Raw genomic sequence first — 14,557 nt, forward strand, 5'->3', positions numbered from 1 at the left:
GGGTTAGCGAGGGTGCCATGGACCCTGGCAACAGTGCGGGCAGCATCTGGGAAGGTATGAAGGGCTGCCTAGACACCTGGCCACCCACACCCCTGGCGGGAGGGCGACATGTGCCCACCTCACACACCTCCCACCGTGCCAGGCAGGCCCGCCCGGCCAGCTCTGGGCGCCGGGAAGTATTCCCACTTCTAGGCGACTCTGCCACCTCCAAAGGCAAGCCATGTTCCGTGACGCTGGGCCCTGAGTCCACTCTGACCCTCACGGGACCCTGCATTCCTGTGCCAGCGAGAAGGCCGCCTCAGGCCCTGGTTCTCATTGCGGGCCTCTGTGCAGAAGGCTTGCAGGAGCCCAACTGATCCTGACTGGACCCCAGAGAATGGCCCACGTGAGTGGAGCTGGCCCCCCAGCCAGACAGGCCCCGAGCCAGCCCGCTTCCCAGAACCACCCATGCTCCGTTCTCTACCCCAGAGTCCTGGGCCCGGTCCGCCTCCTGCCTGAGAAGAAAGCACTAGATGCCCACCCCAGCCTTCATGACTGTCCAGGATGCTGTGAGCTGAGGCCATGAGGGCTGGCTTGGGAAACTAACCACCACAGTCCATTCTTTCTATGTGTGAGTATGCACACGTGCATAACACACTCACGCTTATACACATTCGCTGACACTCATTCTCTTGTGCACACGCACGTTCACTCACATACACATTCATATACATTTATTCATGTCCACTTACACTCACACACACACACACACTCTCACAGAATTCACTTTCAGTCACATTCAAGTACACTCACACATAGCTTACTGTCACACACATACACACTTGACTGCACTTACACATAACTCACTCACACATATTTGCTTGCATGCACTCACGCACACACTTATACTCACCCCCACATTGGCTCACACACACTCACAGCCACTTACGCTCGCTCACTCCCATACTCACTCACACTCCTTTCTGTAGGTGCTAACTTAACAGGCGAAGCACATTTGCTTTATTTCATCTTCAGCCTGCTCAGTAATAACCCCCCCCCCAAAGAACCCAAAACTCTCCAACATCAAAACAAAACAGGAAATTCTCATTTCAGCTGCCCCTTCCCAAGAACAAGGGGAGAACCCGAGAAACGAGGAGGACGGAGGCCACACCAGAAGAACAGGGACCGGACCCAGACCAGCCAGGGGCCGGTTCCGCACCTGCCGCTTCCCGGCCGCACGAGGGTCCTCGGAGGACTTCACCCGCCCAAACCCAGCCACACCTGGACTCTGACTCTGCCACACAACAGCTGTGCGACCTCAGGTGACCCACGTAGTAGCTGGAAAACGAGGACACCCACGGCACCCACCCAAGGGCCTGAGGAGTGAGGGGCTAACACACAGCTCCCTGCCTGGCGCCGGCCGTGGGGAACCGGGTGGGTGATGGTTACAAGTGCTATTTAAAATTCCTGCTGAGCATTACTCCTTGCTTTTACAGAAAACACACGTTTAATAAAACTGCTACAGGAGAAAAAGTTGCCAAAGTTGCAACAGTAGTTCGTGGTATCTCCCTATGTTTAACCTTTTTAAAGAAACGCGGGAAGTATGCTGCTTCTCTGCAAAATGAACTAGAGACCATCTTAAAAAGCAGAACAAAAAGAAAAACCAGCGCAACTATAACCTTTGCAAAGGAAATTTCCCATTCTTTATTTTGGGAAAAATGTTTTCCTTTTCACACCCTGTTCCTAGAGATCAGTCACGCTTACCAGAACAAGGGAAAAGCAACAGGGTTTTGTGCAAACGATGAAAAATCTTTCCCAATGACATGACTCCCAGCATCTCGATGTCCAAGTTTTCATTTGAACGGGTGCTCTGAGTTAAGGGGAAGGGCGCTGTGGAACTGCCTGAAAACAGTTGGCTTGATTAAAGTTGATGAAGAGCAGAACTAATACAAACATTTAAAGCCCCCAAACAGCAGGAAAATATTCGTGCTCAGAGTTATTTAAATGATTTCAAGGCTGTCCACAGAACTTTGAAACTCAGCAGGGGTTTCTGGGTCTCTCGGGTGGCAGGTACCCCGCCCTGTGGGTGTGAAGAACTGCAAAGGGCAGAGTTGCTTGGTCTGCAGTGGGGGGCACAGGGCCCCCTCCGGGAACCCCTGCAAATTCTGCTGGTGTGCAGGTTCCTGCATATTCTCTTTTCACGAAATCAGTAACCCAAAGGTCAGTGGTTCGAAACCACCTGCAGCTCTCCAGAAGAAAGATGTGGCAGTCTGCTTCCGTAGAGATGTACAGCCTTGGAAACTCTATGAGCTATGAGTTGCAATCAACTTAACGGCAGCAGGTTTGGAGCCTGGTGGCGCAGTGGTTAAGAGCTCGGCTGCTAACCAAAAGGTCACCAGTTCAAATCCACCAGCCACTCCCTGGAAACTTTTGGGACAGTCCTACTCTGTCCTATAGGTTCGCTAAGAGTTGAAATTGACTTGACGGTGGGTCCACCTGATACCTTCCCAGAGAAGCAGAGACTCAGCCTGCAGCAGTAAACTTATCTTTACCCTCACTGTGGCCGTCTTTACCTCCGGCCAAGGCGCCTTCAGCCCCTTTGTGAGGCCCTGGGTCAGTACCATGCTGGAGGAGCCAGAGGGACAGAAAGATCAGGTGGAGGTAGGGGCAATGTGCCCTCTACATCTCATCTGTAAGCACTTGTGTAGTCGGAGTGCACACAGGGGCCTCAACCTCCCTCGAGGCTTCACTGTCTCGTCCCAGTCACGCCAGTCACATGTCTGTCTGTCTTGTCTCCTCCCCGGACAGAGTCCCCTCTGAAGCAGGACCCCTGCCTATTGAGCTTTACGGCCACTGACAAAGTCCCTGGGTGGCCTCCCCTCCCCAAGGCTCCGGGGGGCAGCAGTATGGTGGTGCCACCACCACCCAGCCCCAGCTCTCCCAGCAGAGACTGCACGGGTGACGCGCCTCCTCCTCTCATGCCCCGGCTCCTCCGCAGCTTCCTCCTACCCTCGCTGCTGAGGCCTTGCTCTGTCGTGTTCACACCCATTCACAGAATGCTGGAGAGTCACACGCGCCAGCCCTTCCAGGCGCTGAACCACAGTACCAGAGTCACAGCGCGTTGCCCAGGACAGCACCCTCACAGCTTTCCTGCTGGCTCCTACAACACAGTCTCTGGCTTCGTGACCTCGTGCCAAGGACCCCAGACCTAATTCTCAGCATCCGTGAAAGGAGGGGCAATGCTTTTCTCCACCAGCATAGGCCCTTTCAATTCTAAAGCCAGTTCACATTTCCCTGCCAGACGTATAATCTAGTCAATATTTCTTTTCAATATTTTACACTTTCAAGCATTAGAAAGCTGAAATTGGCTTGTAAAGTTTCTTTGGTATTATATTTCTATCCGGAAACAAAAGTTCAATACTCAAACGCATTGACTATACCAAGGACTGTCAGAAGAAAGAATGAATCTGTCAATTACCTCATATGCATGTGAAAGCTGGACAACGAATAAGGAAGACCGAAGAAGAATTGATGCCCTTGAACTATGGTGTTGGCAAAGCATACTGAATATACCACGGACTGCCAAAAGAACAAACAAATCTGGCTTTGAAGAAGTACAGCTAGAATGCTCCTCAGAAGCAAGGATGGCAGGACTACGTCTCACGTACCTTGGACATGTCATCAGGAAGGACCTATCCCTGGAGAAGGTTATCATGCTTGGTAGAGTACAGGGTCGGCGAAAAAGAGGAAGACCCTCAGTGAAACAGATTGATACAGTGGCTGCAACAATGGGCTCAAGCATAGCAACGATTGTGAGGATGGCGCAGGACTGGGCAGTGCTTTGTTCTGTTGTACATAGGGTCACTATGAGTCGGAACCAACTTGATGGCACCTAACAACAACAACATTTTATAACCAATTTCCAATTATTTTCCTGCAGGACTACTTTATCCAGATTTGAACTCACAGCACCTATTACACAGCCTTGCCCATGGCCCACTGTAAAAGAGACTTGGGGGCAGTGTCTGACCTCCTCCAACCCCATGAAGGGAAATTCGTTGCAATGGGCACACAGAACCCACAGACCATACTCACAACTGGTGGGTGTGTTATAAGGGAGGAAACCCTGGTGGCACAATGGTGAAGAATTACAGGCTGCTAACCAAAAGATCGGCAGTTGAAATCCACCAGGCACTCCTTGGAAACCCTATGGGGCAGCTCTACTCTGTCCTTTAGGGTGGCTATGAGTTGCAATCAACTCCACAGCAACGTGTTTTATTGTGAGACAAGTAACAGTTACGAGTCAGGCTCAAGAACACTCAGAATACAGTTCTTCCATCAGGAGAGCCTCTTCCCAACTGTGCTTGCAGGCACACCTCTCCCTAGCCCTGAGCCCTCTTCCCCTAATACTAATCGCTAGCCAATCGCAGTGGCACTCAGCTTTCTCTCCATAGCCCAGGGCGCTGACTGCTGCCGTGGGGTCTCTCCTACCACTGCTTCTCACCATCTTCAGCGTTACAGCTTGCCCTCTGTTTCCCTCCCTCCTTCCTTCTCTCCTCTGGTCGCCTGCTTCCAGGAGCTTCTCAGTGCACGGATCCCAGGTCCAAAGGACATGCTCTCTGCTCCTGGCCACTCTTCCTTAGTGCTGGTAGGATCCTTCCCTCTGCTCTGGAATTGGCTCTCTTTTAAGGCAAAACTGACCAATCCCCCTGGATTACCCTGTCACACAGTCCCGGCCAATCACCTGGGTGGGAGTTACAAGACCATGGCTAGAAAGGCCACACAAAAGTAATCGATTACTCCGCACCCACACTATAAAATAAAGCCACTGCTGCTGATTCCGACTTAGGGCGACCCCGTGTGTTACACAGTAGAAGTACACAATAGAAAATCAAGCAGGTTCTGTTGACTATAATCTTTAGAAAAGCAAGACTGCCTTCTGCAGCCACTGGGTGGAAGTTGGAAGCCCAGTGCAAACCATTTGTGCCACCCAGGGGCCTATAAACTTGTTACGTAAATGATATTCACCCTTTTTTGACTGCCAAGTATAATTAAAAAAACCCAAACCCACTTCCATCACATTGATTCCAACTCATAGCGACCCTAGAGGACAGAGCAGAACTGCCCCACAGGGCTTCCAAGGAGTGGCTGGTGGATTCGAACTGCCGACATTTTGGTTAGCAGCCAAATGCTTAACCACCATGAGGCCAAGTATAATTAGAAGATATTAAACTACATTAGGGACAATTTTATTTTCGAAGCCCATTTCCAATCTTCCCAAACCTGACCTCCATATAGGAAACTACAGCCAGGGTTGAGTCAGCTTCCCAGCGTACAGGGGAGAGGCAGGCTCCGCAGGTAGGCATGGAAGGAGCCTGAGGCCGCAGAGCCCCACATGGCTGGTCTCAGGCTGATAAACTGGATCCCCTAGCTGTCTGTGCCCCCCACTCTATCCTGGCACCCTGCCTCTGTAGCCGTGATAACATCTGTGAGGCCCCTGACTTGCTCACAGGTGAGGTCACAGGAGTTAAGAGCGCCACGCTAAGCACTCAGGTGACAGGCCGAGTTACCTGCTAAGCAGAGTAAGCATCTTTCTGGGCTTAATTGTCATAACTGAGTTTCGATGAGCAGCAGAACTGAGTGCTTTCACTGCGGCTAAGCTACGTCGGCACAGACAGGTGCCGCTCATCTTGCCTGAACTCAAAGTCAAGGTAACGTAGTAGGATTCAGCTTCGCTCCAAAGGCAAGTTTTCGAGCTTTCCAGAAACTGCCGTTGAGCCTGTCTTTTTAGGTGGCCAGGGTCTTAATCTCTCCCTAAAACCAACTGCACTAAGAAAAGTGGGCGAGAGACGGACCTGAACACCAAGAACAAGGGTGCTGGCTTGGATGCTAACTGCAAGGTTGGCGATTCAAACCCACCCAGCAGCTCTGTGGGAGAAAGGCCTAGTGATCTACTTCTGCAAAGATAGCAGCCAAGAAACCTTACTGGGCCAGCTCTACTCCGTAACACTTGGGGGGGTCACCAGGAGCCGGAATGGACTCAGTGGCCCCTAACAACAGCGACAACTGTATATATATCTGTATCTATATATGGAAACCCTGGTGGTGTAGCGGTTAAGCGCTACGGCTGCCAACCAAAAGGTCGACAGTTCGAATCCACTAGGTGCTCCTTGGAAACTACAGAGCAGTTCTACTCTGTTCTCTAGAGTTGCTTTAAGTCAGAACTGACTTGATGACAATGGGTTTGGTTTTTTTTTTTATATACTTCATATACATACACACACACACACAGGTATATATGCATACATATATCCACATATATAGGTGTGTGTGTGTATATTTTTTCTTTTAAAAAGGCTGAATTGTATCCTTTATAATCAATCTGTAACCAACTACTCAAGAGGCCCCAATGATACTATTCTGCGTCCTGGCCTCATGCTATAGGAATCCATTTTAAATTTGGGATGCTGGATAAATACAACTGGATTCCTTCTAGTATTTAAACTCATGTCGGGGGGAGCTAGGTGGGGGCCCTCTTAAATTCAAGTGCAGTCTACACAGAGAGAGAGAAAGAGAGGTATACTGTGATTCTCATCTGTGTTGTCGTTTCTGCTTTTAATGGAAAAAAAGCAAATTGAATTTTCCTACTCCAAAAAACCAAACAGCTCTGTTGGAAATAAACACAGCAACAGATGCCTGACGTGGCTGTTTCCATCACTCCAGCTAATTGGACTGAGGGCTATTAATGCATCATTAACAGTTCTGGGCACCACAGAAAATGACGATGATACAGCTAGCCTTGTAATGTTTAACTGTTTACAAAGCACTTTTCTCCCCAAATCACCGCAATTAATCCTCACAATGTGACGTGATGGCAACATCGCTGTCAACATCCAAATCTGCTCTGGAGGAAGAGAGGCTGTGGAAGGCTCAGGTGCTGGCCAAAACCCTCACTGCCATCACATGGCGGGGGTAAGACTTGAACCCAGAGCTCCTGACTCCTCCCCCTCCCTTCCTCCACACGCACTTTGGCCAACACAGTTCTACATAAACGGCGCTGTCAATAAATAACCCTCGCTCACTCGGTTTCAGTTTCCAGAGCCTACGGGGCCAAAGTCGAGACAGCGGGGGCATCTATGAGCGTGCACACAGTTTTCCTGACTCCACTCGCAGCTCGGGAAGGACTGACCAGCCTTCCCTTCAGCTCCAAAGCCCACCACTGGGCTTAGGAAATGAAAAAGGAATACACCTGCCTTTAACTTTCTTTCCTATGAATCCCACTCCCACCCCTCTGTCAGTGTGTCACACTGGGGCGGGGCGGGGGGGGCTTGCAAGTTGCTGTGATGCTGGAAGCTGGGATACCAGCAGGGGCACCCACAGTGGAAAGGTTTCAGCAGAGCTTCCAGACTAAGACACACAAGGAGGAAAGGCCTGGCAATCGACATGTGAAAATCAACCAACGAAAACCCTGTGGATCACAATGGAATGTCATCCAACATAGTGCTAGAAGATGAGCCCCCTAGGTTGGAAGGCACTCAAACTACACAGTGGCTGCAATAACAGATTAGAGCACGTGAAGGACGGTGAAGATGGCACAGGGCTGGGCAATGTTTTGTTCTGTTGTACATGGGGTCACCATGAGTCTGAGCCAACTCAACAGCAGATAACAACAGCTTTCTTTCTTTCTTTTTTTTACTGTTGATTTCTAATTTATTCTTTATATTTTCATGCATAAGGGACAAAATTATTCTTGAGTTTAAAATGGCATTTGTCAGGCATACTATTTCTCTTTACCATCTGGAGGGGAGGGGCATTTCTGTAGCATCTAAGCAAGGCACAGTCCAGCAGCTGTGAGCCTTTCCACAGCTGGCCACCGCTTACACAACTTGTCAACCCTCGGAGCTGAGGTTCCGGTCAGAAGGAAGAAGGACCAGGAAGGGCAGAAAGGCAGGCTGATGCAGGGTCTTCTAAGCCACCGTTCAGCAATTCCCTTCCATGAAAACATCTTTTAAAGTCACCTCAAGTTGTCTTCTGTGTTACTTAGCCCCATGAGAAAACAGTATCTGCAAATGTTATTGTTCCTTAATTACTGAAGACAAATGGAATGAAGGGGATAGGTTGAAAAGGACTGTTTTATTTCTTCCCAGAAGAATATTTTTAAAATGACACCACCAGTGTGCCAGAAAAATTAAAAAATTCTTTTTTTTTTCATTAATTTCACTCTTTTAACTCCAATAAAAATACTAAAGCCAGTAAGTAATACATTTATGTTGTGGCTCTGGAAAAGTTTTGTACCGTGACATTTAAAAGGAATTTTGGACAAAGTTATTATTTCATACTTGGAAATAAGTTTCATTGGTAACATTAGTTTACAAAATTCAACTGGCTCAGATTTCATTTCCTCTGCCAATTCTTTCTCTTGTTTGTTTGTTTGTTTTAAAACTTACATGGTGGAAAAAAAGTAACCACTACGAAAAGGCATCAGCTGTGAGGGAGGCTCCCGAGTGGGACTGCTAAGTGCTTCTATGGTGAAACGCTCTGGATTACGGCTTGAGGTGGAATGAGTATTTAAGGGTCGTGGCCTCAGCCAGGCACATGACCTCCCCTTTAACCCAGATCTCAGCAAGACGAAAACGAAGACCAAGAAAGACATCAAGTTTCCGGGCTGGGAGGGCAGACTGAAACGTCACTGTTGCTGAATTTTCTTTCCTCCATTCCTAATCAAATGAAGGGGGAAAAGTAAAAACTAGAAGAAAATTCACCATCAAACAAGGAAAGAAGTATAGTTTTACATAATAAACCTGTTTTAGTTACCTACAACAGAAATACTACAAGTGGATGGCTTCAACAAAGAGAAGTTTAATTTCTCAGTCTAGCAGGCTATAAGTCCAAATTCAGGGAGTCAGCCCCAAGGAAAGACTTTTGCTCCCTGTTGGTTCTAGAGGAAGGTCCTTGTCATCGGTCTTTCCTGGTTGAGGAGCTTCTCAGCACAGGGACCCCGGGTCCAAAGATGTGCTCTGCTCCTGACTCTGCCTTCTTGGTCGTATAAGGTCCCCATGTCTCTCTGCTCGCTTTTCTCTTTTGTATCTCAAAAGAGACTAGCTCAAGACACAATCCAATCTTGTAGATTGCATCCTGTCTCATTAACATAACTGCCGCTAATCCCATCTCATCAACATCATGAAGGGAGGATTTACAACACATAGGAAAATCACATCAGATGATAAAATGGTGGACAATTACACGATACTAGGAATCATGGCCTAGCCAAACTGATAGACATGTTTTTTCGGGGGCACATTCAATCCACAACAAAAACCTCATAAAAACTGGCACTAAGGAATAAAATTGGTTAAGTGCTACGGCTGCTAACCAAAGGGTCGGCAGTTCGAATCCACCAGGCGCTTGGAAACTCTATGGGGCAGTTCTACCCTGTCCTATAGGGTCTCTATGAGTCGGAATCGACTCAATGGCACTGGGTTGGAAGGAATAAAAACATAGACTCCAGAGCTGAGCAAAGAGGGGCACCATGGCTCTTGACCCCACTCCCATGCATACCCCTGGAGTCCCATCACCCCAAAGGGTGGAGAGAAGAAACAGAAAACAGCAATGTGGTCCTTCCAGGGTAGCAGTGGGGGCAGCAGAATGGAATGGGCTCTGAGCCGCCAGCCAAGGGTCGGCTCACACCCATTACTTCAGGCTGGGAGCCCTGGAGTAGCCTACCGTGCCTCAGTCTCCTTATGAAAAAAATCAAGAAACAATAAACCCACTGCCGTCGAGTCGATTCCAATTTATAGTGACCCTATAGGACAGAGTAGAACTGCCCCACAGGGTTTCCAAGGAGCAGCTGGTGGATTAGAACTGCCAGCCTTTTGGTTAGCAGCCGTAGCTCTTAACCACTGCGCCACCAGGGCTCCCAGGTAACAATGGCACCTGCCTTATCAGGCCATGGTGAGGGTTACACACCCTAAGCCATGTCAGGTACCGGTCAGGTTCCAAAAACGTTATAAGTGCCTGATAAAAATTAGTAACTGCCATATTACAGTTACGACTCCATGATTTCCAAACGGAAACTCATACTGAAAGGGAAAGCTTAAAAATGCAAACTGAATGAAAAGGACAAACCCAGATTGCAAGGACCAGATAACAGTAGACTCCTATCTTATACTTCAAAACATATCACCAGGGCTTTCCTCAATACTTAAAGTTCATGACTTTGAAGATCCAGGATAATACTTCTTTCTCCCAAGTCTAAACAGCTTATGAAAGAGCAAGTCTCGGACAAGTGCTTCTGAAATTGCTCCATGGAGAAGATTCGGGAAGTCTCCAGTAACAGAGTCTCAACACTGATCCAAGTGTATGGTAGGCTTCAAACCTCAGACCTGAGCTCCCATGTAAGCAAGTTACAAAAAGCCAAGCATTGCCATCAAGTCAATTCTGACTCATAATGACCCTAGAGGACAGAGTAGAACTGCCCCCATAGGGTCTCCAAGGAGTGCCTAGTGGATTTGAGCTACCAGCCTTTTGGCTGGCAGCTGAGCTCCTAGCCACAGTGCCACCAGGGCTCCCAGAGGGGAAGAGACCTGCTTTACACTCCACCAACGACATAATCTGGGCTCTTGTTATCTGGCAAGGCCATTCCTAGGTAGGCTTCTGTTTTTCAGCTGCACTGTAAGGACTCTGTTGCTGATTTCTGTTTCCTTCCTAAAGTCGGCTGCCATAAAGTCAGTTTTAACTCATGTCGACCCCAGGGTGTCAGAGTAAAACAGTGCTCCACGGGGTTTTCAATAGGTGACTTTTTGAAAGTAGACTCTTTCTTCTGAGGCGTCTCAGGGTAGACTTGAACCTCCAACCTTTTGGCGAGCCGCTGACACCGTAAATCATGTATACCACCCAGAACTGTCTCCTTCCTATATGGGGCCAGTGACATCGTGGTCTACTAAGCCACCACTCAACAAACAGTCATCAAGCTCCACTATGTGCCGGGCATGGTGCCTGGGGCAGGGAATACAGGGAACAAGACAGGATGTCCGAGTCACGGAGCTGCTGCCCGGAGCTGCGGGAAGAAAGGGAGCCCGAGGTGTATAAGAGGAGACCAAGCTGCAGTGGGGAAGCACCAGCACTACGAGCAGACAGAGCCCGGGCCACCCCAGACCCACTGTGTGAACTGGGCGTGGGCGTCTGGTTTTGAACAAGCACAATGAGGAAGAAAACCGCCACATAAGAGTCATCCATTGGGCCCCTCCCAATAAAATCTAATTTATAACCAAATAAACAAACTGTTTACTGAAAATGTTCCAACACCCACCCCTGTAGTCATAGTTGAACGTTTCCGCATTTACAGCTGTCTCTGAAATAACCCGCATGGTCAATGTAATAAATTTAGCCAAGCACATTTGTTTCTTCAGAAGAAAATGTAGTTTTCTTCCATTTGTTTGCTTTGTTTAATATTTTTGCATATTTATTTTAAGCATTATAAAAAAAACAGGTAAAGCGAAAAGCAGTGTACAGTCAGGAGAAAGAACTTCGCTCCTCACCCAGCATACCCGAGGAACCCCTGGGCCGTGCAACGGTGAAGTGCTCAGCTGTTAACCAGGTTTGAATCCACCCACAGGTGCCTCAGAAGAAAGGCCTGGCAATCCGTTTCTGAAAAAACCAGCCATTGAAAACCCTTTGGAACACAGTTATGGGGTCACCATGAGTCAGAGTCGACTCGACACCTGGTTTGGGTTTTTTTTTTTTTTGGTTTAGCGTATCTGAACAAAACTTCTTTGCCAAATATACTCACCCATGCCCTGAGCTGGGTGTCCAGGGGCATGGCTGTGGGAATCCACAGGAGAGGAAGACAGAAAAGGTCAGGGTAGGAGTGAGTGCTCAGAGGAGCCAAACATAACCCGATGGTCAGTTACTGCCAGGAACACAAGGACAAACAGGCCCCTATTCCCCCAGGTTTTGCTGTTTGAAACTCAATTTTCCTGTGTAAAAATAGCCTGCTTATTAAAAAAATATTGTGTTAAGTTCTATTTTTGAATATGTGATTCGAGAGCTGAATATAGAAAAGCACTGGCTTACAAGTTGCTTCTTCACGTACAGCTCTCTGAATACAAATAAGGTGTTTGCTTCCAGAAATTAAAAAAGGATGGGGCTGTCAGATTGGACCGTATGGAGAAGCCAAAAAAACCCGTGCCAAGGTCAACCATGCTGTGTTCCTTCTGCTTCCTGTAAAGAGCCAGAGGCCAGAGAGCAAATACTTCAGGCTTTGCAGGCCACATTCTTTTCTGTATTTGTATGCATGCCATGTGTGATTATTTATACACACATATCTATAAATGTATGTAGGGGCACAGTGGCTCAGTGGCAGAATTCTCGCCTTCTCTGCACATCCGCCTTCGATTCCTAGCCGAAGCACCTCACGTGCAGCCACCATCCATCTGTCAGTGGAGGCTTGCGTGTTGCTACAATGCTGAACCGGTTTTGGCGGAGCTTCCAGGCTAAGATGGACTAGGAAGAAAGGCCTGGCAATTTACTTCTGAAAATCAGCTAGTGAAAACTCTATGGATCACGACAGTCTGATCTACAATCAATCATGGGGATGGTGCATGACTGGGCAGCGTTTCACTCCATCGTACATGGGGTTGCCGTGAGTTGGGGGCTCACTTGATGGCATCTAACAATTATGTATGTATGTGTGTTGATTGTATGTGCATGTATGTGTGTGTATGCTATTTGTTTTTATAGCCCTTTAATAATATGGAAACCATCCTTAGCTCAGGGGCAGTATAAAAACAGACTGGGCAGCGGTCCCTATTGGAGGGTCTCACCTCAGACATTTTGTTTGGTGGTGTTTCAAAGGTGCTGTCCTGATGGTCATGTTCTTTTTTCTCCCTGGGGATCACAGGAAAAAGCAAACCGCTTGCTGTTGCACTTACATGTTGTTGTTAGGTGCCGTCGAGTTGGTTCCAACTCATGTAGCCATGCTTGAGCCCATTGTTGCAGCCACTGTGTCAATCCATCTCATTGAGGGTCTTCCTCTTTGTCGATGACCCTCTACCAAGCATGATGTCCCTCTCCAGGGACTGGTCCCTCCTGACATGTCCAAAGTACGTGAGATGCAGTCTTGCCATCCTTGCTTCTAAGAAGCATTCTGGCTGTACTTCTTCCAAGACAGGTTTGTTTGTTCTTCTGGCAGCCCGTGGTGCATTCAGTACTCTTCACTAATACCATAATTCAGAGGCAGCCATTCTTCTCCGGCCTTCCCTGGTCAGGGCCCAGCTTTTGCATGCATTTACATAGTAAAAGTGTAATGACTTTTAACGGAAAGAATCCAGCAGATTTTGTCTCCAGGCCTCTGTCCCCATCCTACCTGGGACTCTGGCCCCGAAGACGGCCCCTGGGAGCCAGCATCCTCCCTGAGCTGGACACACATGTGGGCTCCAGGACCCCAGCAAGCCTCCATGCAGCAGCAGGACACCTGCCTCCATACGAGCTGCCCCTGCAGCATGCTCCTGGGTGCCGGGCTCACTTCCCTCAGAATGGACCCAACCTGGAAGACTCCGAGACTCCTTCAGGTGCTGAGTCCACCCGACAAGCTGCACTTGCCCCTAGTACACGAGGCAGGCTCACTGGGGTGCCCAGCCAAGATCCCTAGCCAGGTGGAAGGGGACATCTGGGCACGTGGCCCTGGCCAGCCTACACCCTTTGTAGCCAGTTCCTCCTGGAACAGACAGCCACCACTCTGGGGGACAGAGTTGTGGCAGATGACCCCATGGCAACTGGATTTGCAGCTTGTCGCCATCACCCTGTGAATTACTGTCAAGGCCCAGAGGCTGTCTGGGGGTTCCTCCTCTTTGTCCTTAGAGGTCTCCCTCCAAAACCATCGCCTGTGTTAAAACAGCTCACAGACTCTCATCCTTCTACTTTCTAGGCACCAGCTGCTGTCAAGTTGACTCCGACTCACAGTGACCCCACGTGTGTCAGAGCACAACTGTGCTCCACAGGGTTTGCAACAGCTGAGTTTTCAGAAGATCGCCAGGCCTTTCTTCCGAGGAGCCTCCAGGAGGACTCGAGCCTTCGACCTTTCAGATAGCAGCCGAGCATGTTAACCACTTGCATCCCCCAGAGTCCCCTTCTACGTTACCATTCCCCGATACAGCTTCCCCTCCGCCTGTCCCTAGGTTGTTGCTGGGTGCCATCAAGTCAATTCTGACTCATAGCAATTCCACAGGATAGACTAAAACTGCCGCACAGCACTTCCTAGGGTTTTCTTTACGGGAGCAGATCGCCAGGGCTTTTCTTCTTAGCGTTTGCTGTGATCCCAAGTGGAAGTCCACACTGACTGCCTGTGTACCCTGCAAGCAAGAATTACAGGGGGCAACATGGCCTTCAGACAACCTTGGCAATCCCACCTCTAAGAGGTCATGGCTGGGATGGGTTCTCCACATATTCTTCTTCTTTTTAATGTTTTATTTACTTTTGGTGACACTATATACAACCAAACTTGCATGCACTCACGATTTCTACATGAACACTCCAATGGCATTGGTTACAGACTTCGCATTGTGTCGCCATTCTCACTCTT

The 14,557-nt window shown here is 48.7% G+C and overlaps 1 protein-coding gene across 4 annotated transcripts in view; it reads right to left on the reverse strand.

The window, feature by feature from the left end:
• AGAP1 (ArfGAP with GTPase domain, ankyrin repeat and PH domain 1) overlaps positions 1–14,557 on the reverse strand; it is a 672,497-nt gene that overhangs the window by 432,962 nt on the left and 224,978 nt on the right. The gene's annotated exons all lie outside the window — the stretch shown is intronic.

This window comes from Loxodonta africana, chromosome 6 (genome assembly GCF_030014295.1).
Source record: "Loxodonta africana isolate mLoxAfr1 chromosome 6, mLoxAfr1.hap2, whole genome shotgun sequence".
Lineage (NCBI taxonomy): Eukaryota > Metazoa > Chordata > Mammalia > Proboscidea > Elephantidae > Loxodonta > Loxodonta africana.